The sequence below is a fragment of the Hydractinia symbiolongicarpus genome, chromosome 3 (genome assembly GCF_029227915.1).
Source record: "Hydractinia symbiolongicarpus strain clone_291-10 chromosome 3, HSymV2.1, whole genome shotgun sequence".
In the NCBI taxonomy this organism is placed as follows: domain Eukaryota; kingdom Metazoa; phylum Cnidaria; class Hydrozoa; order Anthoathecata; family Hydractiniidae; genus Hydractinia; species Hydractinia symbiolongicarpus.
In genome coordinates this window covers 35,990,370-36,017,740 of record NC_079877.1, presented here as the reverse complement: position 1 = coordinate 36,017,740, position 27,371 = coordinate 35,990,370, and positions in this window count along the sequence as shown.

Genomic DNA, 27,371 nt, shown 5'->3' with positions numbered 1-27,371 from the left:
CTTGTAGTTTTCAAAAATGTTTTCATTTTCGATGGGACGCTGTATAAAAGAAGTTTAATCGCCGGCAAACGAAAACCCGCGATTTCCCGTAAATCCCGGACTTGGCCCGTATAGTCAAAAGTATACAAAGAATGTACCCAGAGAGTAAACTCATTTCCCGAACGATTTTTTAAATTATGTTTTCACCACTAAAACGCATGAGACTTGTAGTTTTCAAAAATGTTTTCGTTTTTGATGAGACGCTGAATAAAAGAGGTTTAATCGCCGGCAAACGAAAACATGCGATTTCCGTAAATGCTGGGCTTGGCCCGTATAGTCGAATGTATACAAAGAAAGTACCCTGTGAGTAAACTCATTTCTAGAACGATTTTTTAAATTATTTTTTCACCACTAAAACGCATGAGACTTGTAGTTTTCCAAATTGTTTTCATTTTTAAAGAGACGCTGAATAAAAGACGTTTAATCGCCGGCAAACGAAAACCCGCGATTTCCCGTAAAATCCGGACTCGGCCGGTATAGTCAAAAGTGTACAAAGAAAATACCAAGGGAGTAAACTCATTGCCCGAACGATTTTTCAAATTATTTTTGCACAACAAGAACTAATGAGACTTGTAGTATTCAAACATGTTTACATTTTTGATGAGACGCTGAATAAAAGAAGTTTAATCGCCGGTAACGAAAACCCGCGATTTCTCCTAAATCCCGGACTCGGCCCGTATAGTCGAATGTATACAAAGAAAGTACCCTGTGAGTAAACTCATTTCCCGAACGATTTTTTAAATTATCTTCTCACCACTAAAACGTATGAGACTTGTAGTTTTCAAAAATGTTTTCATTTTTGATGAGACGCTGAATAAAAGAAGTTTAATCGCCGGCAAACGAAAACCCGCGATTTCCCGTAAATCCCGGACTCGGCCCGTATAGTCAAAAGTATACAAAGAAAGTACCCAGGGAGTAAACTCATTTCCTGAACGATTTTTTAAATTATTTTTTCACCACTAAAACGCATGAGACTTGTAGTTTTCAAAAATGTTTTCATTTTTCATGAGACGCTTAATGAAAGACGTTTAATCGCCGGCAAACGAAAACCCGCGATTTCCCGTAAATCCCGGGCTTGGCCCGTATAGTCGAATGTATACAAAGAAAGTACCCTGTGAGTAAAGTCATTTCCAGAACGATTTTTTAAATTATCTTTTCACCACTAAAACGCATGAGACTTGTAGTTTTCAAAAATGTGTTCATTTTTGATGAGACGCTTAATGAAAGAGGTTTAATCGCCGGCAAACGAAAACACGCGATTTCCCGTAAATCCCGGGCTTGGCCCGTATAGTCGAATGTATATAAAGAAAGTACCCTGAGAGTAAACTCATTTCCAGAACGATTTTTTAATTTATCTTCTCACCACTAAAACGCATGAGACTTGTAGTTTTCAAAAATGTTTTCATTTTTGATGGGACGCTGAATAAAAGAAGTTTAATCGCCGGCAAACGAAAACCCGCGATTTCCCGTAAATCCCGGACTTGGCCCGTATAGTCGAATGTATACAAAGAAAGTACCCTGAGAGTAAACTCTTTTCAAGAACGATTTTTTAATTTATCTTCTCACCACTAAAACGCATGAGACTTGTAGTTTTCAAAAATGTTTTGATTTTTGATGAGACGCTGAATAAAAGAAGTTTAATCGCCGGCAAACGAAAACCCGCGATTTCCCGTAAATCCCGGACTCGGCCCGTATAGTCAAAAGTATACAAAGTAAGTACCCAGGGAGTAAACTCATTTACCGAACGATCTTTTTAATTATTTTTTCACCACTAAAACGCATGAGACTTGTGGTTTTCAAAAATGTTTTCATTTTTCATGAGACGCTTAATGAAAGAGGTTTAATCGCCGGTAAACAAAAACCCGCGATTTCCTGTAAATCCCGGGCTTGGCCCGTATAGTCGAATGTATACAAAGAAAGTACCCTGTGAGTAAAGTCATTTCCAGAACGATTTTTTAAATTATCTTTTCACCACTAAAACGCATGAGACTTGTAGTTTTCAAAATTGTTTTCATTTTTGATGAGACGCTGATTAAAAGACGTTTAATCGCCGGCAAACAAATACCGGCGATTTCCCGTAAATCCCCGACTCGGCCCGTATAGTCAAAAGTGTACAAAGAAAGTACCAAGGGAGTAAACTCATTTCCTGAACGATTTTTAAAATTTTATTTCACCACTAAAACGCATGAGACTTGTAGTTTTCAAAAATATTTTCATTTTTCATGAGACGCTGAATAAAAGAAGTTTAATCGCCGGTAAACGAAAACCCGCGATTTCCCGTAAATCCCAGACTCGGCCTGTATAGTCAAAAGTATACAAAGAAAGTACCCAGGGAGTAAACTCATTTCCCGAACGATTTTTTAAATTATCTTTTCACCACTAAAACGCATGACACTTGTAGTTTCCAAAAATGTTTTCATTTTTGATGAGACGCTGAATAAAAGAAGCTTAATCGCCGGTAAACGAAAACCCGCGATTTCCCGTAAATCCCACACTCGGCCCGTATAGTCAAAAGTATACAAAGAATGTACCCATGGAGTAAACTCATTTCCCGAACGATTTTTTAAATTATGTTTTCACCACTAAAACGCATGAGACTTGTAGTTTTTAAAAATGTTTTCATTTTTGATGAGACGCTGAATAAAAGAGGTTTAATCGCCGGCAAACGAAAACATGCGATTTCCCGTAAATCCTGGGCTTGGCCCGTATAGTCGAATGTATACAAAGAAAGTACCCTGTGAGTAAACTCATTTCCAGAACGATTTTTTAAATTATGTTTTCACCACTAAAACGCATGAGACTTGTAGTTTTCAAAAATGTTTTCATTTTTGATGCGACGCTGAATAAAAGAAGTTTAATCGCCGGAAAACAAAAACCCGCGATTTCCCGTAAATCCCAGACTCAGCCCGTATAGTCAAAAGTATACAAAGAAAGTGCTCAGGGAGTAAACTCATTTCCCGAACAATTTTTTAAATTATTTTTTCACCACGAAAACGCATGAGACTTGTAGTTTTCCAAATTGTTTTCATTTTTAAAGAGACGCTGAATAAAAGAAGTTTAATCGCCGGTAACGAAAACCCGCGATTTCTCCTAAATCCCGGACTCGGCCCGTATAGTCGAATGTATACAAAGAAAGTACCCTGTGAGTAAACTCATTTCCCGAACGATTTTTTAAATTATCTTCTCACCACTAAAACGCATGAGACTTGTAGTTTTCAAAAATGTTTTCATTTTTGATGAGACGCTGAATAAAAGAAGTTTAATCGCCGGCAAACGAAAACCCGCGATTTCCCGTAAATCCCGGACTCGGCCCGCATAGTCAAAAGTATACAAAGAAAGTACCCCGGGAGTAAACTCATTTACCGAACGATCTTTTTAATTATTTTTTCACCACTAAAACGCATGAGACTTGTGGTTTTCAAAAATGTTTTCATTTTTCATGAGACGCTTAATGAAAGAGGTTTAATCGCCGGTAAACAAAAACCCGCGATTTCCTGTAAATCCCGGGCTTGGCCCGTATAGTCGAATGTATACAAAGAAAGTACCCTGTGAGTAAAGTCATTTCCAGAACGATTTTTTAAATTATCTTTTCACCACTAAAACGCATGAGACTTGTAGTTTTCAAAATTGTTTTCATTTTTGATGAGACGCTGATTAAAAGACGTTTAATCGCCGGCAAACAAATACCCGCGATTTCCCGTAAATCCCCGACTCGGCCCGTATAGTCAAAAGTGTACAAAAAAAGTACCAAGGGAGTAAACTCATTTCCTGAACGATTTTTAAAATTTTATTTCACCACTAAAACGCATGAGACTTGTAGTTTTCAAAAATATTTTCATTTTTCATGAGACGCTGAATAAAAGAAGTTTAATCGCCGGTAAACGAAAACCCGCGATTTCCCGTAAATCCCAGACTCGGCCTGTATAGTCAAAAGTATACAAAGAAAGTACCCAGGGAGTAAACTCATTTCCCGAACGATTTTTTAAATTATCTTTTCACCACTAAAACGCATGACACTTGTAGTTTCCAAAAATGTTTTCATTTTTGATGAGACGCTGAATAAAAGAAGCTTAATCGCCGGTAAACGAAAACCCGCGATTTCCCGTAAATCCCACACTCGGCCCGTATAGTCAAAAGTATACAAAGAATGTACCCATGGAGTAAACTCATTTCCCGAACGATTTTTTAAATTATGTTTTCACCACTAAAACGCATGAGACTTGTAGTTTTTAAAAATGTTTTCATTTTTGATGAGACGCTGAATAAAAGAGGTTTAATCGCCGGCAAACGAAAACATGCGATTTCCCGTAAATCCTGGGCTTGGCCCGTATAGTCGAATGTATACAAAGAAAGTACCCTGTGAGTAAACTCATTTCCAGAACGATTTTTTAAATTATGTTTTCACCACTAAAACGCATGAGACTTGTAGTTTTCAAAAATGTTTTCATTTTTGATGCGACGCTGAATAAAAGAAGTTTAATCGCCGGAAAACAAAAACCCGCGATTTCCCGTAAATCCCAGACTCAGCCCGTATAGTCAAAAGTATACAAAGAAAGTGCTCAGGGAGTAAACTCATTTCCCGAACAATTTTTTAAATTATTTTTTCACCACGAAAACGCATGAGACTTGTAGTTTTCCAAATTGTTTTCATTTTTAAAGAGACGCTGAATAAAAGAAGTTTAATCGCCGGTAACGAAAACCCGCGATTTCTCCTAAATCCCGGACTCGGCCCGTATAGTCGAATGTATACAAAGAAAGTACCCTGTGAGTAAACTCATTTCCCGAACGATTTTTTAAATTATCTTCTCACCACTAAAACGCATGAGACTTGTAGTTTTCAAAAATGTTTTCATTTTTGATGAGACGCTGAATAAAAGAAGTTTAATCGCCGGCAAACGAAAACCCGCGATTTCCCGTAAATCCCGGACTCGGCCCGCATAGTCAAAAGTATACAAAGAAAGTACCCCGGGAGTAAACTCATTTCCTGAACGATTTTTTAAATTATTTTTTCACCACTAAAACGCATGAGACTTGTAGTTTTCAAAAATGTTTTCATTTTTCATGAGACGCTTAATGAAAGAGGTTTAATCGCCGGCAAATGAAAACCCGCGATTTCCCGTAAATCCCGGGCTTGGCCCGTATAGTCGAATGTATACAAAGAAAGTACCCTGTGAGTAAAGTCATTTCCAGAACAATTTTTTAAATTATCTTTTCACCACTAAAACGCATGAGACTTGTAGTTTTCAAAAATGTGTTCATTTTTGATGAGACGCTTAATGAAAGAGGTTTAATCGCCGGCAAACGAAAACACGCGATTTCCCGTAAATCCCGGGCTTGGCCCGTATAGTCGAATGTATATAAAGAAAGTACCCTGAGAGTAACTCATTTCCAGAACGATTTTTTAATTTATCTTCTCACCACTAAAACGCATGAGACTTGTAGTTTTCAAAAATGTTTTCATTTTTGATGGGACGCTGAATAAAAGAAGTTTAATCGCCGGCAAACGAAAACCCGCGATTTCCCGTAAATCCCGGACTTGGCCCGTATAGTCGAATGTATACAAAGAAAGTACCCTGAGAGTAAACTCTTTTCAAGAACGATTTTTTAATTTATCTTCTCACCACTAAAACGCATGAGACTTGTGGTTTTCAAAAATGTTTTCATTTTTGATGAGACGCTGAATAAAAGAAGTTTAATCGCCGGCAAACGAAAACCCGCGATTTCCCGTAAATCCCGGACTCGGCCCGTATAGTCAAAAGTATACAAAGTAAGTACCCAGGGAGTAAACTCATTTACCGAACGATCTTTTTAATTATTTTTTTACCACTAAAACGCATGAGACTTGTGGTTTTCAAAAATGTTTTCATTTTTCATGAGACGCTTAATGAAAGAGGTTTAATCGCCGGTAAACAAAAACCCGCGATTTCCTGTAAATCCCGGGCTTGGCCCGTATAGTCAAAAGTATACAAAGAAAGTACCCAGGGAGTAAACTCATTTCCCGAACGATTTTTTAAATTATTTTTTCACCACTAAAACGCATGAGACTTGTAGTTTTCAAAAATGTTTTCATTTTTGATGAGACGCTGAATAAAAGAACCTTAATCGCCGGTAAACGAAAAATCGCGATTTCCCGTAAATCCCACACTCGGCCCGTATAGTCAAAAGTATACAAAGAAAGTACCCAGGGAGTAAAGTCATTTCCCGAAAGATTTTTTAAATAATTTTTTCACCACTAAAACGCATGAGACTTGTAGTTTTTATATAATTTTTTCACCACTAAAACGCATGAGACTTGTAGTTTTCAAAAATGTGTTCATTTTTGATGAGACGCTTAATGAAAGAGGTTTAATCGCCGGAAAACGAAAACACGCGATTTCCCGTAAATCCCGGACTCGGCCCGTATAGTCAAAAGTATACAAAGAAAGTACCCAGGGAGTAAACTCATTTCCCGAACGATTTTTTAAATTATTTTTTCACCACTAAAACGCATGAGACTTGTAGTTTTCAAAAATGTTTTCATTTTTCATGAGACGCTTAATGAAAGAGGTTTAATCGCCGGCAAACGAAAACCAGCGATTTCCCGTAAATCCCGGGCTTGGCCCGTATAGTCGAATGTATACAAAGAAAGTACCCTGTGAGTAAAGTCATTTCCAGAACAATTTTTTAAATTATCTTTTCACCACTAAAACGCATGAGACTTGTAGTTTTCAAAAATGTGTTCATTTTTGATGAGACGCTTAATGAAAGAGGTTTAATCGCCGGCAAACGGAAACACGCGATTTCCCGTAAATCCCGGGCTTGGCCCGTATAGTCGAATGTATATAAAGAAAGTACCCTGAGAGTAAACTCATTTCCAGAACGATTTTTTAATTTATCTTCTCACCACTAAAACGCATGAGACTTGTAGTTTTCAAAAATGTTTTCATTTTTGATGAGACGCTGAATAAAAGAAGTTTAATCGCCAACAAACGAAAACCCGCGATTTCCCGTAAATCCCGGACTCGGCCCGTATAGTCAAAAGTATACAAAGTAAGTACCCAGGGAGTAAACTCATTTACCGAACGATCTTTTTAATTATTTTTTCACCACTAAAACGCATGAGACTTGTGGTTTTCAAAAATGTTTTCATTTTTCATGAGACGCTTAATGAAAGAGGTTTAATCGCCGGTAAACAAAAACCCGCGATTTCCTGTAAATCCCGGGCTTGGCCCGTATAGTCAAAAGTATACAAAGAAAGTACCCAGGGAGTAAACTCATTTCCCGAACGATTTTTTAAATTATTTTTTCACCACTAAAACTCATGAGACTTGTAGTTTTAAAAAATGTTTTCATTTTTGATGAGACGCTGAATAAAAGAACCTTAATCGCCGGTAAACGAAAACCCGCGATTTCCCGTAAATCCCACACTCGGCCCGTATAGTCAAAAGTATACAAAGAAAGTACCCAGGGAGTAAACTCATTTCCCGAAAGATTTTTTAAATAATTTTTTCACCACTAAAACGCATGAGACTTGTAGTTTTTATATAATTTTTTCACCACTAAAACGCATGAGACTTGTAGTTTTCAAAAATGTGTTCATTTTTGATGAGACGCTTAATGAAAGAGGTTTAATCGCCGGAAAACGAAAACACGCGATTTCCCGTAAACCCCGGGCTTGGCCCGTATAGTCGAATGTATACAAAGAAAGTACCCTGTGAGTAAACTCATTTCCCGAACGATTTTTTAAATTATTTTTTCACCACTAAAACGCATGAGACTTGTAGTTTTCAAAAATATTTTCATTTTTGATGAGACGCTGAATAAAAGAAGTTTAATCGCCGGCAAACGAAAACCCGCGATTTCCCCTAAATCCCGGACTCAGACCGTATAGTCAAAAGTATACAAAGAATGTACCCAGGGAGTAAACTCATTTCCCGAACGATTTTTTAAATTATGTTTTCACCATTAAAACGCACGAGACTTGTAGTTTTCAAAAATGTTTTCATTTGTGATGAGACGCTGAATAAAAGTGATTTAATCGTCGGCAACCGAAAACATGCGATATCCTGTAAATCCTTGGCTTAGCCCGTATAGTCAAAAGTATACAAAGAAAGTACCCTGTGAGTAAACTCATTTCCAGAACGATATTTTAAATTATCTTTTCACCACTAAAAAGCATGAGACTTGTAGTTTTTATATAATTTTTTCACCACTAAAACGCATGAGACTTGTAGTTTTCAAAAATATTTTCATTTTTCATGAGACGCTGAATAAAAGAAGTTTAATCGCCGGTAAACGAAAACCCGCGATTTCCCGTAAATCCCAGACTCGGCCTGTATAGTCAAAAGTATACAAAGAAAGTACCCAGGGAGTAAACTCATTTCCCGAACGATTTTTTAAATTATCTTTTCACCACTAAAACGCATGACACTTGTAGTTTCCAAAAATGTTTTCATTTTTGATGAGACGCTGAATAAAAGAAGCTTAATCGCCGGTAAACGAAAACCCGCGATTTCCCGTAAATCCCACACTCGGCCCGTATAGTCAAAAGTATACAAAGAATGTACCCATGGAGTAAACTCATTTCCCGAACGATTTTTTAAATTATGTTTTCACCACTAAAACGCATGAGACTTGTAGTTTTTAAAAATGTTTTCATTTTTGATGAGACGCTGAATAAAAGAGGTTTAATCGCCGGCAAACGAAAACATGCGATTTCCCGTAAATCCTGGGCTTGGCCCGTATAGTCGAATGTATACAAAGAAAGTATCCTGTGAGTAAACTCATTTCCAGAACGATTTTTTAAATTATGTTTTCACCACTAAAACGCATGAGACTTGTAGTTTTCAAAAATGTTTTCATTTTTGATGCGACGCTGAATAAAAGAAGTTTAATCGCCGGAAAACAAAAACCCGCGATTTCCCGTAAATCCCAGACTCAGCCCGTATAGTCAAAAGTATACAAAGAAAGTGCTCAGGGAGTAAACTCATTTCCCGAACAATTTTTTAAATTATTTTTTCACCACGAAAACGCATGAGACTTGTAGTTTTCCAAATTGTTTTCATTTTTAAAGAGACGCTGAATAAAAGAAGTTTAATCGCCGGTAACGAAAACCCGCGATTTCTCCTAAATCCCGGACTCGGCCCGTATAGTCGAATGTATACAAAGAAAGTACCCTGTGAGTAAACTCATTTCCCGAACGATTTTTTAAATTATCTTCTCACCACTAAAACGCATGAGACTTGTAGTTTTCAAAAATGTTTTCATTTTTGATGAGACGCTGAATAAAAGAAGTTTAATCGCCGGCAAACGAAAACCCGCGATTTCCCGTAAATCCCGGACTCGGCCCGCATAGTCAAAAGTATACAAAGAAAGTACCCCGGGAGTAAACTCATTTCCTGAACGATTTTTTAAATTATTTTTTCACCACTAAAACGCATGAGACTTGTAGTTTTCAAAAATGTTTTCATTTTTCATGAGACGCTTAATGAAAGAGGTTTAATCGCCGGCAAATGAAAACCCGCGATTTCCCGTAAATCCCGGGCTTGGCCCGTATAGTCGAATGTATACAAAGAAAGTACCCTGTGAGTAAAGTCATTTCCAGAACAATTTTTTAAATTATCTTTTCACCACTAAAACGCATGAGACTTGTAGTTTTCAAAAATGTGTTCATTTTTGATGAGACGCTTAATGAAAGAGGTTTAATCGCCGGCAAACGAAAACACGCGATTTCCCGTAAATCCCGGGCTTGGCCCGTATAGTCGAATGTATATAAAGAAAGTACCCTGAGAGTAAACTCATTTCCAGAACGATTTTTTAATTTATCTTCTCACCACTAAAACGCATGAGACTTGTAGTTTTCAAAAATGTTTTCATTTTTGATGGGACGCTGAATAAAAGAAGTTTAATCGCCGGCAAACGAAAACCCGCGATTTCCCGTAAATCCCGGACTTGGCCCGTATAGTCGAATGTATACAAAGAAAGTACCCTGAGAGTAAACTCTTTTCAAGAACGATTTTTTAATTTATCTTCTCACCACTAAAACGCATGAGACTTGTGGTTTTCAAAAATGTTTTCATTTTTGATGAGACGCTGAATAAAAGAAGTTTAATCGCCGGCAAACGAAAACCCGCGATTTCCCGTAAATCCCGGACTCGGCCCGTATAGTCAAAAGTATACAAAGTAAGTACCCAGGGAGTAAACTCATTTACCGAACGATCTTTTTAATTATTTTTTTACCACTAAAACGCATGAGACTTGTGGTTTTCAAAAATGTTTTCATTTTTCATGAGACGCTTAATGAAAGAGGTTTAATCGCCGGTAAACAAAAACCCGCGATTTCCTGTAAATCCCGGGCTTGGCCCGTATAGTCAAAAGTATACAAAGAAAGTACCCAGGGAGTAAACTCATTTCCCGAACGATTTTTTAAATTATTTTTTCACCACTAAAACGCATGAGACTTGTAGTTTTCAAAAATGTTTTCATTTTTGATGAGACGCTGAATAAAAGAACCTTAATCGCCGGTAAACGAAAACCCGCGATTTCCCGTAAATCCCACACTCGGCCCGTATAGTCAAAAGTATACAAAGAAAGTACCCAGGGAGTAAACTCATTTCCCGAAAGATTTTTTAAATAATTTTTTCACCACTAAAACGCATGAGACTTGTAGTTTTTATATAATTTTTTCACCACTAAAACGCATGAGACTTGTAGTTTTCAAAAATGTGTTCATTTTTGATGAGACGCTTAATGAAAGAGGTTTAATCGCCGGAAAACGAAAAACGCGATTTCCCGTAAATCCCGGACTCGGCCCGTATAGTCAAAAGTATACAAAGAAAGTACCCAGGGAGTAAACTCATTTCCCGAACGATTTTTTAAATTATTTTTTCACCACTAAAACGCATGAGACTTGTAGTTTTCAAAAATGTTTTCATTTTTCATGAGACGCTTAATGAAAGAGGTTTAATCGCCGGCAAACGAAAACCAGCGATTTCCCGTAAATCCCGGGCTTGGCCCGTATAGTCGAATGTATACAAAGAAAGTACCCTGTGAGTAAAGTCATTTCCAGAACAATTTTTTAAATTATCTTTTCACCACTAAAACGCATGAGACTTGTAGTTTTCAAAAATGTGTTCATTTTTGATGAGACGCTTAATGAAAGAGGTTTAATCGCCGGCAAACGGAAACACGCGATTTCCCGTAAATCCCGGGCTTGGCCCGTATAGTCGAATGTATATAAAGAAAGTACCCTGAGAGTAAACTCATTTCCAGAACGATTTTTTAATTTATCTTCTCACCACTAAAACGCATGAGACTTGTAGTTTTCAAAAATGTTTTCATTTTTGATGAGACGCTGAATAAAAGAAGTTTAATCGCCAACAAACGAAAACCCGCGATTTCCCGTAAATCCCGGACTCGGCCCGTATAGTCAAAAGTATACAAAGTAAGTACCCAGGGAGTAAACTCATTTACCGAACGATCTTTTTAATTATTTTTTCACCACTAAAACGCATGAGACTTGTGGTTTTCAAAAATGTTTTCATTTTTCATGAGACGCTTAATGAAAGAGGTTTAATCGCCGGTAAACAAAAACCCGCGATTTCCTGTAAATCCCGGGCTTGGCCCGTATAGTCAAAAGTATACAAAGAAAGTACCCAGGGAGTAAACTCATTTCCCGAACGATTTTTTAAATTATTTTTTCACCACTAAAACTCATGAGACTTGTAGTTTTAAAAAATGTTTTCATTTTTGATGAGACGCTGAATAAAAGAACCTTAATCGCCGGTAAACGAAAACCCGCGATTTCCCGTAAATCCCACACTCGGCCCGTATAGTCAAAAGTATACAAAGAAAGTACCCAGGGAGTAAACTCATTTCCCGAAAGATTTTTTAAATAATTTTTTCACCACTAAAACGCATGAGACTTGTAGTTTTTATATAATTTTTTCACCACTAAAACGCATGAGACTTGTAGTTTTCAAAAATGTGTTCATTTTTGATGAGACGCTTAATGAAAGAGGTTTAATCGCCGGAAAACGAAAACACGCGATTTCCCGTAAACCCCGGGCTTGGCCCGTATAGTCGAATGTATACAAAGAAAGTACCCTGTGAGTAAACTCATTTCCCGAACAATTTTTTAAATTATTTTTTCACCACTAAAACGCATGAGACTTGTAGTTTTCAAAAATATTTTCATTTTTGATGAGACGCTGAATAAAAGAAGTTTAATCGCCGGCAAACGAAAACCCGCGATTTCCCCTAAATCCCGGACTCAGACCGTATAGTCAAAAGTATACAAAGAATGTACCCAGGGAGTAAACTCATTTCCCGAACGATTTTTTAAATTATGTTTTCACCATTAAAACGCACGAGACTTGTAGTTTTCAAAAATGTTTTCATTTGTGATGAGACGCTGAATAAAAGTGATTTAATCGTCGGCAACCGAAAACATGCGATATCCTGTAAATCCTGGGCTTAGCCCGTATAGTCAAAAGTATACAAAGAAAGTACCCTGTGAGTAAACTCATTTCCAGAACGATATTTTAAATTATCTTTTCACCACTAAAAAGCATGAGACTTGTAGTTTTTATATAATTTTTTCACCACTAAAACGCATGAGACTTGTAGTTTTCAAAAATGTGTTCATTTTTGATGAGACGCTTAATGAAAGAGGTTTAATCGCCGGAAAAAGAAAACACGCGATTTCCCGTAAATCCCGGACTCGGCCCGTATAGTCAAAAGTATACAAAGAAAGTACCCAGGGAGTAAACTCATTTCCCGAACGATTTTTTAAATTATTTTTTCACCACTAAAACGCATGAGACTTGTAGTTTTAAAAATGTTTTCATTTTTCATGAGACGCTTAATGAAAGAGGTTTAATCGCCGGCAAACGAAAACCCGCGATTTCCCGTAAATCCCGGGCTTGGCCCGTATAGTCGAATGTATACAAAGAAAGTACCCTGTGAGTAAAGTCATTTCCAGAACAATTTTTTAAATTATCTTTTCACCACTAAAACGCATGAGACTTGTAGTTTTCAAAAATGTGTTCATTTTTGATGAGACGCTTAATGAAAGAGGTTTAATCGCCGGCAAACGGAAACACGCGATTTCCCGTAAATCCCGGGCTTGGCCCGTATAGTCGAATGTATATAAAGAAAGTACCCTGAGAGTAAACTCATTTCCAGAACGATTTTTTAATTTATCTTCTCACCACTAAAACGCATGAGACTTGTAGTTTTCAAAAATGTTTTCATTTTTGATGAGACGCTGAATAAAAGAAGTTTAATCGCCGGCAAACGAAAACCCGCGATTTCCCGTAAATCCCGGACTCGGCCCGTATAGTCAAAAGTATACAAAGTAAGTACCCAGGGAGTAAACTCATTTACCGAACGATCTTTTTAATTATTTTTTCACCACTAAAACGCATGAGACTTGTGGTTTTCAAAAATGTTTTCATTTTTCATGAGACGCTTAATGAAAGAGGTTTAATCGCCGGTAAACAAAAACCCGCGATTTCCTGTAAATCCCGGGCTTGGCCCGTATAGTCAAAAGTATACAAAGAAAGTACCCAGGGAGTAAACTCATTTCCCGAACGATTTTTTAAATTATTTTTTCACCACTAAAACTCATGAGACTTGTAGTTTTAAAAAATGTTTTCATTTTTGATGAGACGCTGAATAAAAGAACCTTAATCGCCGGTAAACGAAAACCCGCGATTTCCCGTAAATCCCACACTCGGCCCGTATAGTCAAAAGTATACAAAGAAAGTACCCAGGGAGTAAACTCATTTCCCGAAAGATTTTTTAAATAATTTTTTCACCACTAAAACGCATGAGACTTGTAGTTTTTATATAATTTTTTCACCACTAAAACGCATGAGACTTGTAGTTTTCAAAAATGTGTTCATTTTTGATGAGACGCTTAATGAAAGAGGTTTAATCGCCGGAAAACGAAAACACGCGATTTCCCGTAAACCCCGGGCTTGGCCCGTATAGTCGAATGTATACAAAGAAAGTACCCTGTGAGTAAACTCATTTCCCGAACGATTTTTTAAATTATTTTTTCACCACTAAAACGCATGAGACTTGTAGTTTTCAAAAATATTTTCATTTTTGATGAGACGCTGAATAAAAGAAGTTTAATCGCCGGCAAACGAAAACCCGCGATTTCCCCTAAATCCCGGACTCAGACCGTATAGTCAAAAGTATACAAAGAATGTACCCAGGGAGTAAACTCATTTCCCGAACGATTTTTTAAATTATGTTTTCACCATTAAAACGCACGAGACTTGTAGTTTTCAAAAATGTTTTCATTTGTGATGAGACGCTGAATAAAAGTGATTTAATCGCCGGCAACCGAAAACATGCGATATCCTGTAAATCCTGGGCTTAGCCCGTATAGTAGAATGTATACAAAGAAAGTACCCTGTGAGTAAACTCATTTCCAGAACGATATTTTAAATTATCTTTTCACCACTAAAAAGCATGAGACTTGTAGTTTTCAAAAATGTTTTCATTTTTGATGCGACGCTGAATAAAAGAAGTTTAATCGCCGGAAAACAAAAACCCGCGATTTCCCGTAAATCCCGGACTCGGCCCGTATAGTCAAAAGTATACAAAGAAAGTGCTCAGGGAGTAAACTCATTTCCCGAACAATTTTTTAAATTACTTTTTCACCACGAAAACGCATGAGACTTGTAGTTTTCAAAAATGTTTTCATTTTTCATGAGACGCTTAATGAAAGAGGTTTAATCGCCGGCAAACGAAAACCCACGATTTCCCGTAAATCCCGGGCTTGGCCTGTATAGTCGAATGTATACAAAGAAAGTACCCTGTGAGTAAACTCATTTCTAGAACGATTTTTTAAATTATCTTTTCACCACTAAAACGCATGAGACTTGTAGTTTTCCAAATTGTTTTCATTTTTAAAGAGACGCTGAATAAAAGACGTTTAATCGCCGGTGAACGAAAACCCGCGATTTCCCGTAAATCCCGGACTCGGCCCGTATAGTCAAAAGTGTACAAAGAAAATACCAAGGGAGTAAACTCATTTCCCGAACGATTTTTCAAATTATTTTTGCACAACAAGAACTAATGAGACTTGTAGTATTCAAACATGTTTACATTTTTGATGAGACGCTGAATAAAAGAAGTTTAATCGCCGGTAAACGAAAACCCGCGATTTCTCCTAAATCCCGGACTCGGCCCGTATAGTCGAATGTATACAAAGAAAGTACCCTGTGAGTAAAGTCATTTCCAGAACGATTTTTTAAATTATCTTTTCACCACTAAAACGCATGAGACTTGTAGTTTTCAAAAATGTGTTCATTTTTGATGATACGCTTAATGAAAGAGGTTTAATTGCCGGCAAACGAAAACACGCGATTTCCCGTAAATCCCGGGCTTGGCCCGTATAGTCGAATGTATACAAAGAAAGTACCCTGAGAGTAAACTCATTTCCAGAAAGATTTTTTAATTTATCTTCTCACCACTAAATCGCATGAGACTTGTAGTTTTCAAAAATGTTTTCATTTTTGATGGGACGCTGAATAAAAGAAGTTTAATCGCCGGCAAACGAAAACCCGCGATTTCCCGTAAATCCCGGGCTTGGCCCGTATAGTCGAATGTATACAAAGAAAGTACCCTGTGAGTAAACTCTTTTCCAGAACGATTTTTTAAATTATCTTTTCACCACTAAAACGCATGAGACTTGTAGTTTTCAAAAATGTGTTCATTTTTGATGATACGCTTAATGAAAGAGGTTTAATTGCCGGCAAACGAAAACACGCGATTTCCCGTAAATCCCGGGCTTGGCCCGTATAGTCGAATGTATACAAAGAAAGTACCCTGAGAGTAAACTCATTTCCAGAAAGATTTTTTAATTTATCTTCTCACCACTAAATCGCATGAGACTTGTAGTTTTCAAAAATGTTTTCATTTTTGATGGGACGCTGAATAAAAGAAGTTTAATCGCCGGCAAACGAAAACCCGCGATTTCCCGTAAATCCCGGGCTTGGCCCGTATAGTCGAATGTATACAAAGAAAGTACCCTGAGAGTAAACTCTTTTCCAGAACGATTTTTTAATTTATCTTCTCACCAGTAAAACGCATGAGACTTGTAGTTTTCAAAAATGTTTTCATTTTTGATGAGACGCTGAATAAAAGAAGTTTAATCGCCGGCAAACGAAAACCCGCGATTTCCCGTAAATCCCGGACTCGGCCCGTATAGTCAAAAGTATACAAAGAAAGTACCCAGGGAGTAAACTCATTTACCGAACGATTTTTTTAATTATTTTTCACCACTAAAACGCATGAGACTTGTGGTTTTCAAAATTGTTTTCATTTTTCATGAGACGCTTAATGAAAGAGATTTAATCGCCGGCAAACGAAAACCCGCGATTTCCCGTAAATCCCGGACTCGGCCCGTATAGTCAAAAGTGTACAAAGAAAGTACCAAGGGAGTAAACTCATTTCCTGAACGATTTTTAAAATTTTTTTTCACCACTAAAACGCATGAGACTTGTAGTTTTCAAAAATATTTTCATTTTTCATGAGACGCTGAATAAAAGAAGTTTAATCGCCGGTAAACGAAAACCCGCGATTTCCCGTAAATCCCAGACTCAGCCCGTATAGTCAAAAGTATACAAAGAAAGTACCCAGGGAGTAAACTCATTTCCCGAACGATTTTTTAAATTATCTTTTCACCACTAAAACGCATGAGACTTGTAGTTTTCAAAAATGTTTTCATTTTTGATGAGACGCTGAATAAAAGAAGCTTAATCGCCGGTAAACGAAAACCCGCGATTTCCCGTAAATCCCACACTCGGCCCGTATAGTCAAAAAGTATACAAAGAAAGTACTCAGGGAGTAAACTCATTTCCCGAACGATTTTTTAAATAATTTTTTCACCACTAAAACGCATGAGACTTGTAGTTTTTAAATAATTTTTTCATCACTAAAACGCATTAGACTTGGAGTTTTTAAAAATGTTTTCATTTTTGATGAGACGATTAATGAAAGATGTTTCGTCGCCGGCAAACGAAAACCCGCGATTTCCCGTAAATCCCGGGCTTGGCCCGTATAGTCGAATGTATGCAAAGAAAGTACCCTGTGAGTAAACTCATTTCCAGAACGATTTTTTAAATTATCTTTTCACCACTAAAACGCATGAGACTTGTGGTTTTCAAAAATGTTTTCATTTTTCATGAGACGCTAAATGAAAGAGATTTAATCGCCGGCAAACGAAAACCCGCGATTTCCTGTAAATCCCGGGCTTGGCCCGTATAGTCGAATGTATACAAAGAAAGTACCCTGTGAGTAAAGTCATTTCCAGAAAGATTTTTTAAATTATCTTTTCACCACTAAAACGCATGAGACTTGTAGTTTTCAAAATTGTTTTCATTTTTGATGAGACGCTGATTAAAAGACGTTTAATCGCCGGCAAACGAATACCCGCGATTTCCCGTAAATCCCGGACTCGGCCTGTATAGTCAAAAGTGTACAAAGAAAGTACCAAGGGAGTAAACTCATTTCCTGAACGATTTTTAAAATTTTTTTTCACCACTAAAACGCATGAGACCTGTAGTTTTCAAAAATATTTTCATTTTTCATGAGACGCTGAAATAAAGAAGTTTAATCGCCGGTAAACGAAAACCCGCGATTTCCCGTAAATCCCAGACTCGGCCCGTATAGTCAAAAGTATACAAAGAAAGTACCCAGGGAGTAAACTCATTTCCCGAACGATTTTTTAAATTATCTTTTCACCACTAAAACGCATGAGACTTGCAGTTTTCAAAAATGTTTTCATTTTTGATGAGACGCTGAATAAAAGAAGCTTAATCGCCGGTAAACGAAAACCCGCGATTTCCCGTAAATCCCACACTCGGCCCGTATAGTCAAAAGTATACAAAGAAAGTACCCAGGGAGTAAACTCATTTCCCGAACGATTTTTTAAATAATTTTTCACCACTAAAACGCATGAGACTTGTAGTTTTTAAATAATTTTTTCACCACTAAAACGCATGAGACTTGTAGTTTTTAAAAATGTTTTCATTTTTGATGAGACGATTAATGAAAGATGTTTCGTCGCCGGCAAACGAAAACCCGCGATTTTCCGTAAATCCCGGGCTTGGCCCGTATAGTCGAATGTATGCAAAGAAAGTACCCTGTGAGTAAACTCATTTCCAGAACGATTTTTTAAATTATCTTTTCACCACTAAAACGCATGAGACTTGTAGTTTTCAAAATTGTTTTCATTTTTGATGAGACGCTGAATAAAAGACGTTTAATCGCCGGCAAACAAAAACCCGCGATTTCCCGTAAATCCCGGACTCGGCCCGTATAGTCAAAAGTGTACAAAGAAAGTACCAAGGGAGTAAACTCATTTCCCGAACGATTTTTTAAATTATTTTTTACTACTAAAACGCATGAGACTAGTAGTTTTCAAAAATGTTTTCATTTTTGATGAGACGCTGAATAAAAGAAGTTTAATCGCCGGTAAACGAAAACCCGCGATATCCCGTAAATCCCAGACTCGGCCCGTATAGTCAAAAGTATACAAAGAAAGTACCCAGGGAGTAAACTCATTTCCCGAACGATTTTTTAAGTTATTTTTTCACCACTAAAACGCATGAGACTTGTAGTTTTTAAAAATGTTTTCATTTTTCATGAGACGCTTAATGAAAGAGGTTTAATCGCCGGCAAACGAAAACCCGCGATTTCCCGAAAATCCCGGGTTTGGGCCGTATAGTCGAATGTATACAAAGAAAGTACCCTGTGAGTAAACTCATTTCCCGAACGATTTTTTAAATTATTTTTTCACCACTAACACGCATGAGACTTGTAGTTTTCAAGAATGTTTTCATTTTTGATGAGACGCTGAATAAAAGACGTTTAATCGCCGGCAAACGAAAACCCGCAATTTCCTCTAAATCCTGGACTCGGACCGTATAGTCAAAAGTATACAAAGAAAGTACCCAGGGAGTAAACTCATTTCCCGAACGATTTTTTAAATAATTTTTGCGGAGAGAAGCGGAGGGCGCGTCAGCGCCCGGAGCGTAGCGGAGCCCATTTCCTCATTAAATAAGCCAAATATAAAAGAAAACGTAAGCACGGTGGAGAGTATATAGGATTTCTATACGATTTCCGCGCCCCGTCCCCCTATACATCAAAAATATCAAAAATCGGTCGTTTTGGGGCCTAGTCTCCCAGCGATTTCATATGGTCATTCTTAAGTACGTTTTTCTAGTGAGCGAGACAACATGTTTTTAGCACGGCGATGGAGTTTTTGTTGTTTTTTAAATATGGTACCAAGCGTAAATGGTGCCGTTTCCAGTTTAGGTTAAATCTGCCTACACTTTTTAGCCACGTGATACATAAATCACTTTTACTAACATCACATGACATTTTCTCGGACACATAGCGCCTTAAACTCAATCTAAGCCATATCGCAACCAACGGAAGGGCTTGTTATGTTCAAGAAAGCGAAGAAAGAAAGGGTATGTAATGAACTCTTTCTTATTCTCACTCACACCTAAGGCTAGCTAGCATAAAACTACTCACTGAGCTGGAATAATAATAGAACTTAAATAGCTAGCTAGAGCTACTTGAATTGAAGAGCTAGCTAGCTAATAGCATAAAAAAGATAAAACAATATCATAATGGCTAGTATAAAACTAGCTAGCTACAAAGAAATAGATTTTCTGGCTATAGCTCTACACAGTGAGTGAGATAATACACTCAATCATAGTGCCGTGTTTAATTTTTAATCTTTAAGGGAAACTTTTTGCATTAAATATTGCGGGGGTTTTTTGCTTAGAGAAGCTAAAAACACGTTATAAACTGTATTTTTATTTTTAAATGTTACAAAATTTTCCACAAAGTATATAAAATTGTTTTAGCTGCGTAGGATAAGAACAGGTTGTTAACTGTCTGTTTGTTTGAACTGAAGTTAGGATAGGTTTTTAGAAATGGGTATTGTGCCGAAACGTATGTGCGAAACAGTATACCTGTACAAATCACTCAGCCCTGTGTTAACAACAAGCTGTTACCTGTGTTTCTATTTAACAGAAGTTTAAGCTAATCTTTTGTTTGAAATGGTATTAAATCTATATGGATGTGCAACATACCTGTACTAAGCACTCACCCTGGATTGAAATTCACTTTTTAAGTTTTGCCAGAAACATTTTGAAAAAATTCGCTAAGATGGGCACAACATATAAACTGTATTTTTGCAAAAAAGTTATTATTTAAAAAATATATTACACCTGAGACATCTTACTGTTATGTGTGCTTCACATAATTTATCATATATATACTGCATGTACTAAAGCGCTCCACGTGAATGTGTGGCACAGTTTACAAAACGTATAAATCGCGCCAGGTGTTATAGTTACTTGTGACTAAACCAGACATAATCAACGCCAGGTCCCCCTGCCTAGTTAGTAAAAAGGCTATGTGAGCATATATAAGATACACATGTAAAGTTTTTCATATATATATATATATATATTCATGCCCTGTTGGTCTAATGGCTATGACACTCATGCAAATGAGAGATCCAGGTTCAAATCCTGGACAGGGCTAGGAAAAACATAATTATCTTGCACCTACAACAATCAGGTAAAAGTATTGCCTTTTTCGTGGACTTCTCTGAATATTTCTATATCTTGACTTTTTAATGTTGTTGTCATTAACCAAGTTAACTTTTAATCTCAGATTTATGAAAAAATGATAGTTTTTTTGGCGTTATGACCGATTGTTTAAATACTTGTATTGGCACATAATTCTGCTAACATTATTCACTGTATATATTGACCCGATATAAATTTGAGACCTTTGTTTGAGCTATTGAATTTGAAATATTTGCAAATGAACTTATAAGTTTTTTTTACAACTAAACGGTCCGTTTAAACTTACCGTGTATTTTAGCCTTTAAAAAACTTATATTTTTTTTAGCAGAAGAGCTTTATAAATAAAACAAGAAGCCCTGGGGGCTCTAAGAATTTCCACGCGCTACCAAATTATTTGATGAAAACCTGCTAATTCGTTGTGTTATTGTGCCAAACATTCGAAGGGGTTTGGTGCATGAACCTCTGAAGATAAAGCACACCAGTGACATTATATCTTACAACAAACGCAAACAAAACGAAACGTGTCATAGTAAACTCACATTTTAAAAGAAATTGCTAACAAAAAATACAGCCTATCATTCATGGTTGAAAGTCTTGCGATTGAAACGTTTATGGTCTTAAACGGCATTAGTTGACAAAAAATCAAAATTTTGATGTGACCATCATTTTCAGCATACTTTTTTTATTAACTGTGTCAATTTTTGTCGAAAATAAAGCAGTTTTAATTTTTAGATAAATTTTGACCTGAAATGACATTTAGGTGACAAAAAATCAAACTTTTGTACCATCAACATTTTCAGCATACTTTATTTGTTAACTGTGCCAAGTTTTGTCGAAAACAAATACCAATTTTGGCCTGAAGCGTCAATACTGGACTTCCCAGTAGTTAAGGAGCTTGGGTACGAAGCTTACATCTGTGACAGACCAACGTGAAATCCCAGGGTCGATTTTTTCTCAAAAAATGCTCCGAAAGAAAAAAACGACGGTTTTAAAGAATTTCCTACGCCTTCGGGCGCGGAAATTCAATTATAAATGCAACCTTTATGTTTTTTTAAACCTTCTCCCTAGTATTTATTTGGTTTTGTCATAAAAACTATGGTGAAAGAAACTGCCGTCCGGAACTAATACGGAATTGCAAACATTCTTCCAAAACAAAAATTTTTCGATTTAATTGGATATAATGGATCACGTGAAGTTTTTGAAACACAAACATTATTCGCTTTGATTGGACAAAATAGATCACGTGGTTTAGCGACCGAAATATACTTTTTCGGCGCCACTTTTTTTTAAACCCTCTGGTATTTTACCGGAGCGTGTTGGTTTTGTTTGCTGGGATTTTTTTGATACTTCACAGATTATTGGATAAGTATTATTTGATAATTTTTTCTGTGTCTTCTACTAGCAAACAAACAAACATTTAGGTGCAAAGTGCAGCTTGGTGCATCTTTTACTAGATTATTATTTACTGTTCATATCTCATTTAGGTGCAATAACTGCTGCTAGGTGCATCTGTAATACTGATAGTTAAAACACATAGTAAAAAAAAAATAATCATGATATCAGTCCAGGCATATCGTGCCAACATCGGTTCGTTTTATAATGTAGCTGCTATTCATTCCAGTAATGATATTAAGAATAAAACAAATTTCCACAGCCATACAGGAATGTTTTTTGACAATCTGGATAATAGCAACCACTTCATTTATTTTTTGAAAGTTTTTAGTTTATTAATTTTTATGTGTTGTCTAAGCTGTAACATCAATCTTGCATGTTTGAAGTTACTGTTATTGTTATCAGGGGATATTGAAAGCAATCCTGGACCCTTCAATAACAATGATATTGACTTCCAAATAGCACTACAAGAGTCTTATGCTGCCCATCTTTTAAATGAGTCAAATTCTGCAGACCATATAATTGCTTATGCTAGAAGTATTGGTCTGTCAAATATAACATATCGTGAAGTGACGATAGGAGATGGCAACTGTTTTTATAGAGCAGTAGTACAGCAACTTGATCGGCCTGAGATCAGACAAATTGTCCCCTCTGAACTTAATTTCCAGAACCATGTTGAACTACGAGCAGCTATGGTCAAATTTGTCCGTGAAAATAGCAACATAGAAATTTTTCAAAATAGTAGGACCTTTTTAGTAAAAAGCCCTGAAGAGTGGGAACGCGACTTACAAATGCAGTCAAAACCTACTGTTTATGTTGACGAAATTTTCATACGAGCTGCTGCAATAATGCTGGGCGTTAACATTTTGATAACATCTGATACCAGTACTGCAATGCACCCATATACCCTTATTAGTCCTACTTATGATGAAACACATGATATTGCCGGGGAACAGCAATTGGCACATCTATTGTCTGATGGTACCACTGCAGGTGCTTTTATTTTGCTTGGGAGAGTAAATAGAAATCACTACCAATCATTGGTCTTTGATGACAATTTGAGCCTTCCTTCTGTTGCATCATCCACACCACTCAGTCCACCTAAAAAAATTTCCTGTTTGTCATCAAATAATGTAATTCAACCTAAAGATACAACAAATAAAAAATGTGATAAAAATAAAGTGATTACTTTGATGGAAAAGCAAGATCTTCTAGTGAAAAAAGTAATGAAGTCTCGTATTTCTGTTGTCATACAAAACAGACCTAAAAATAAAAAAATTTTTAATAAAGAACTTGCTCTAAAGCAAAAGTGTCTTCAGTTAAATGTTAAATATGAAGAACCTGAAGTCAATGAGACAACTATCAAGACCAAAAGAAGGCGCAAGCGAATAACTTACAGATGCAAAAAAGCCGTTTGTAAAACACCTGTGGGTAAACAGAAAAATTCAAGTTTAAAAAAGCAGCCTGTGACACTGCCAATTACTACACACAATTTACAAACTACACACTCCATGTCAACAACTCAGTCAACGGCAACAAATGTAACAACTACGCAGACAATACCAAAAAATTTGCCGCCCACACAACAGCCAATACCAAAAGATTTACCAACCAAACAACAGTCCATACCAACAAATTTGTCAACCCTACAGTCAATCTCGACAGTTGTCACAGGCAACCAGTCCAGTTATCAAGACAACATTTTGGAAAGTGAAACTGCCACCATTCATCAAAATCCCGATGTAGTGGCTGCTGTAATACAGTTTGAGGAAGGTGAGAAATTACATAGTTTATCAACCTGTAAAACTTGTCTTGAAACTCGCCCAGTATTTTATGCAACACCTCCCATAAGACCTACTGCAGAAAATGAAACAAAACCAATTACTGTTAAGCCTTGGAAAATATTCAGCGATGGTAGGTGTGATAGGTGTCACAGGGAGAGTCTTAGTCGTTTTAAAAAGAATGTTAAGACACCTGCTAGATTTTCAGGTATACTGTCAGCTGATGATGACGACTTGGGTCCGTTACACGATAACATTCGTCATAATGATATGCATTTTTTACCAGTACCACCATATCTCCAAAATTTGACCATACTAGAAGTAGCATTAATTCGTCGTATTACTGTCATTATGAATATACACCTCCTGCGGTATGGCATGCTTGCATCAAAAGGTCATTGCATCAGTTTTCCTCAAAGAATGCAAATTGCTACCGAACTGCCATCATTACCGTCAGAAGTTGGAATAGTGGTTATTAAAAAGAAAGGAAGTCAAAATTCAGTTCAACAGTATACTGTGCAAAGGGGTAAAGTTGAAAACGCATTACGGGGACTGTGTTTTGGATACCCAGAAGGGGGTGTTGAAGGTCCAGATACTAAAAATAAACATCAATACAATGGCTCTGATCACATTGACAAACCTTTAAAAGGACGCTACTTCTAGTTCCTGCCGAATGAATACTATAAGGATGTCTCAATAAAATATGACCGCATTCAAAATTTACCAGAGATGCGTTCTGAATTACCTGATTTGCCAGTTGTGGAATTGCCAAATATCATACCAGAAGGAGATAAGGGTCCTGCTGAAAATCAATTTCAACAAAACTTACCTGACGATGACGAGAGTATAACCCGTTCTGGTTTAGTTTGCCCGGTTGAACCTAAAGATGCTGACAAAGAGTTACGAATAGTACTGGAGAAGCTCTTGGGTTCTGAAGATGCAGTTAATCAAGCTCTTCAACATGGCACAGTTGCGAATGCAAATTTAGAATATACACGAGAACAGCCTATTCGGGAATTAAAAACTCCTGGGTTTTTTACTATGGCATACCCAACTGTTTTTATTAATGGAAATTGTGACTTAACTGTTCCAAGGTTAAATAAAATTAACTTTGAGGAATACATCGAACATATATATTATTGTTCTGATAATCGTGTAGCACGTCATCCGTACTTGAAATTTTTCTTATTAAATATGCGTTTGCGAATGCAAGCATTGCAGCAGGGTAGATTTCTTGTTTCCCAACAATTAAATGATGTTCATCTCACAATCGCTGAACTTCGAGATAATTTACAAAATGATGATGATTCAGTTCCACGTAAAATTATTAGTATTGGAAAAAACCTGGTAAATACCGATCCATACTGGAGAGACCAAAAAAAAAAATTGGATGCCATGCTGTTTTTTAGACGAAATGAATTTGGCGATTTACCAGCATATTTTGATACCAACAGTTGTGCCGAATTTCATTGGAAACCATTGCATGAACTACTTATTAAGTATTATGCGTTAATAAACAATGTAAACGAAGATGCTGTACGCCAGCAAATGGAAAGTGATAATAAATTTAAGCGGGAAATGATTCTACAAAATCTTCATATTGTGACGCAGTATTTCGATGCAAGGACTATAAATTACTTCGCCACAGTTAGTAAGGAAGTATTTCAATATGATGACTATTGGTTGCGATATGAATTTGCTAAAAGTCGAGGTGAGATACATGGACACGCAATAATATCGTCATCTAAACATGCCCGGAAAGTCAAAACTATAATGGATAGCTTGTCTGATGATGTTGCAGACTCACAAGCATTAAAACCTGCAGCGCAAGAACTTCAAAATTGGTTACAAACAACAAATGAAGACAGTAATGACATTTTTTCACCAATGTTTACTTCACTGCATCCTGCTGGTGGAAATGAAATTATAGATACTTCTGGAATTAGAACTTGGGTTCCAAACAAAGATCAATGGGCCAGACCAGAGGGGACTCAAGCTCCACCGGACCATAACCCATTGGCACAAGAACTTTCGGATGTTGCTAGTCATGAAGGTGGTATAAAAGAGCAACATACCCATCTCGTGAACAGAATTGGCCTCCATAATTGTAATTCCAATTGTTTGCGTTATCGCCGTAAGAATAAAAAAGATACTGCTCCACAGAAGTACTGTCGCTTTCATTTTGGCGATCTTGATCCACAAACCAAAAAAACAAGTGGTAAAGAGATTCATCCTTTTAACGCTGTCATAACAGAGGGGGAACATCCTAGATATGAGGGACCACGGGATCATCCTCGCTTGATGATGCATGTAAAAACACGCCTACTTAGTTGGCTAGCAAATTGTGATAGTCAACCCATTATCGATCAGAACCTTCTCGCTCTACAAAAATACATTGCTAGTTATGCTTGCAAAGGTGCTGCTTCAACGGAAGATTTAGTACATGTTTATCGCCATCTCATTGAAAACACTGATGATGGAAGCACTGTTAAAAATTTGGCTCAACGACTACTTCAAAAAATTGCGGGTTTAGTAGATGTTCCAGGTGCTGCGGCGGATTTCATTAATAGTGGTGGTCGTCTGACTAGATGTACCAGGAATTTTCGATACATTGGTATCAGTGGTTTCCGAGCCTTGGATACGTCTGGTGAAGATGGAACTGTTACAAAAAGTAGCGCATTAGACAAATACTTAAGTGATAAGCGGAGAGAAACTGAGCCAGAAATATCATTATGGAACTGGAGCAAAAAGTGTAATTGTACCTGCAAAGTAGATCACGTCCCAGTTTTTACAGGAATATCTACAAAACCTGTCTGGCCTGTTACTGAGGACTATGCAAAAGCTATGCTCATTATATTTTCTGTTGGAACGTGGCACAATACTGAAGATTTGAAGGGACAACATGAGTCATTTGCTGCTGCTTTGGCTTCCCTTGTTCAAACTGAAGAATGCCCATCAATATTAATTGATTCATTGAAAGAGGCTAAACAATCATTCGATAAAAAAAGCGAGAGAACACAAAGTCACACCCGTGCAATCAATATTGAAACCAATACTCAGTCTTCGGATCAATCATCACAATATACAGATGCAAGTTCCCAATGTTCCCAAAATTCTGCCATTGCACAAATGAACATAGGTAGAGCAATAATGAGAGATATTGCTAGGCACCATGTTGCTGATATCAATGAGCCAAATGTACAACAGGTTCTTCCTGATGGTGGGCCTACATTTAATTGGAATAATTATGCAATTCAAAGTTTTGGTAGTCAATGGCCAATTAATGCTGACTTATGGTTACAATCTATATCTGAAGAAGCAGAAAAAAATGAATTGCAGCATGCTGAAGAATGTACTTTACCCCAAATAAACATCTTAAATGCTAATGAATTACAAAGAACAGTCATTGGTATAAATCTTCAGCATTTATTACAAGTCGCAAAAGGAACTGTGCCAACAGGTACCCAGCCAATACGTTTATTAATACAAGGAACAGCCGGTGTCGGGAAAACATTCATCATTACCGCGCTTACTAGAATCGTTCGTCGTA